This window comes from Solanum tuberosum, unplaced genomic scaffold (genome assembly GCF_000226075.1).
Source record: "Solanum tuberosum cultivar DM 1-3 516 R44 unplaced genomic scaffold, SolTub_3.0 scf00057, whole genome shotgun sequence".
Taxonomy (NCBI): Eukaryota; Viridiplantae; Streptophyta; class Magnoliopsida; order Solanales; family Solanaceae; genus Solanum; species Solanum tuberosum.
Genome location: NW_006238984.1, coordinates 1465592 through 1468476, shown reverse-complemented (window position 1 = coordinate 1468476; position 2885 = coordinate 1465592). Strand labels below are relative to the sequence as shown.

At 40.5% G+C, this 2885-nt stretch overlaps 1 pseudogene; it reads right to left on the bottom strand.

Moving 5' to 3' along the window:
* LOC107060099 (uncharacterized) overlaps positions 1–2833 on the bottom strand; it is a 5254-nt pseudogene extending 2421 nt beyond the window's left edge.
* Positions 2834–2885: the final 52 nt, after the last annotated feature.

Sequence of the window (2885 nt, the reverse complement as noted above, 5' to 3'; positions counted from 1 at the left end):
TTTGTTCTGCATCATTCAATTTTCGACTTTCAAAGGCCACTGGATGACCTTCCTGCACTAACACGCTGCCTTTAGCTTTATCAGACGCATCAGTATGTACCTCAAATGGTAATTCAAAATCAGGCAATTTAAGTATAGGTTCAGACGCCAAAGCTTCCTTCAAATTTTGAAAAGCTTCTTGACATCGTACTGACCACACCCACTTAACATCTTTCTTCAACAAATCAGTCAAAGCCGCTGCCCTTTTTGAATAACCAGCAATAAACTTTTTGTAATAGTTAGCTAACCCAAGAAACGATCTGAAATCCTTCACGCTGCGAGGTGCTTGCCAATCAATAATGGCCTGCACTTTCTTAGGATCCATCCTAACTTGGTTTTTACTAACAAGATGCCCCAAAAATTTTATCTCTTGTTGAGCAAATTCACACTTTTCCATTTTAACATAAAGCGTGTGTTTCCTCAATTGAGACAGAACCATACTTAAATGATTGATATGTTCATCCAATGTTCGACTATAGATAACGATATCATCAAGATAGACAACCACGAAATCATCAAGATAGTTAAACAACACATTGTTCATTAAGTTGCAAAAGGTAGCCGGAGCATTTGTTAACCCAAACGGCATTACAACGAATTCATAAGAACCATATCTAGTTACACAAGTAGTCTTAGGTTCATCACCTTCAGCTATTCTTACCTTCCAGTAGCCTGCCCTTAGATCTAGTTTAGTGAACCAGCATGCCTTGCTCAACCTATCCATCAAATCTTGTACCAATGGAACCGGATATTTGTTCTTCACAGTTACTTTGTTCAGCGTCCTGTATTCTACACACATTCTCATCGTCCCATCCTGTTTCTTTTGGAATAAAACAGGTGCACCATAGGGAGCTTTTGATGGTTGAATCAGTCCAGCATCTAACAATTCGTTTAACTGTTTACGTAACTCAGCCAACTCCTTATAGGCCATACGATAGGGAGCTTGTGCAGGAGCAATAGTTCCTGGCAGCAATTCAATCTTATGATCAATGTCCCTCCTTGGTGGTAATTTTTTTGGTAATTCAGGCGGCACCACATCAGCAAATTTTTCCAACAATTTAGCCAGACGATCAGGCATATCTACCTTAACATCAGTCTTCAATTCGATTAAGGCAGTAAGTATAGTTTCATCCCCTTTCTTCAACCCTTTGTCGATTGACATAGCAGAAAGCAACATCCCCTTGTCTTTCTTCTTTGCAACTTTGTTGACCTTTCCAAACGGATAAACACCTTTCACAAACCCAGCATTGTCCTCATTCATAATCATCATCCCATCTAAGTGTGGGAAAGGAACAAACTGGAATTTCCTCAAAAAATCAATTCCAAGTATGATCTCAAAATCTCCTAACGGCATCACCATCAAGTTATGTTTTCCTACCCACTTTTCAGTCGACATAGACACCCCATAAGCCATGTCCACAATGGCTTGTGCCTTAGCATTAACTGTTTTGACGTAGGAAAGACTTTTAGTCAACTTAAGTCCCAATTTTGCAGCAATGTTAACATCAATGAACGTATGAGTAGCCCCTGTATCAGCCATGGCCATCACACGTTTTTCTTTAATTTGCATTTCTATGTGAATCAATGAAGCATGTGGATTTGAAGTCTTGGACGCCCCTTCAATATTATTAACCAACGTAATATAATTGAAAGACAAACCTAACGGATTCACCATAGCAGCCACGACTTCTTCTTCCTCTTCATCTTGATTCAATTTTCCAGCAAGCAAAGCGTTCACCCTCTCCCGGTTTGGACAAGACTTAGCCAAATGAGGACCACCACAAGTCCAACAGCCCTTCGAACTGCCATCCTTGTTCTTTGGTCTGTTTTCTTTATTTCATTCCTTCATTGGTGCTTTCCCTTTATCATTAGCATAGACTTTGCGATTCTCCCTTTTCCAGTCCCTTTTCTTCTCACTCTTTTTCTTAAGTTTTGAAGTAGAAGGAATATCAGCAATAGGTCGAGTCGTCCGGAAATCCATTAACGAATCTGCAGCAGCAATTGCCCCTGGCAAATCCTTGACATTCTGCCTTCGAAGTTCGTTTTGAGCCCAACCTTGCATACCCGAAATGAAGTTATGTAATTTATCCTCATCAGACATATTTTGGATGTCTAACATAACTGAGGTAAATTCTTTAATGTAATCCCGCACCGAACCAGTTTGCCTCAGCCTTTTCAATTTGTCCCTAGCAAGCCATGAAGCATTGCTAGGAAGAAATTGATCGCGCATTTCTTTCATCAACTTGGTCCACGTATCGATTCTGGATCGTCCAGCACTTACATCGTCTGCATTCCGAGTCCTCCACCAAAGTTTAGCATCACCAGTCAAATACATTGTAGTGATATTTAACTTATCCGTTTCAGGCACCCTTGCAGTAGTAAAATATTGTTCCATATCCCAGATGAAGTTTTCCAGTTCTTTAGCACTCCTTGCGCCACCAAAAGCTTTTGGTTTCGGAATTTTAACCTTAGACGATTCCCTATGGATTGAGCCTACCGCTGCCATAGCCCGACATAATACAACTACTTCTGCACGAAGATTTTCATTTTCCTTGTGCAGTCCCTCTAATTGTAATGTCGTTGCCTCACGAAAATTCAAGTCTTCAACCATGCGTTCATCTATATCATTACGATACCCATTGATTTCAGACTTTGTATTCTCAGCGTCCAGTCTCAAGGTAATTATCTGCGTCAAGAGATCCACCAACATTGGGTCATCCATTCTTTCATCAGTAATCCCAATGAAGGCCTCTACTCTGTGCACCGACTCCCGAAGTTTTGCGTTCGTCACCATCGTTAAACCGTGCTCTGATACCAATTGAAAGAGGGTCGATTTTTTTCTTTAA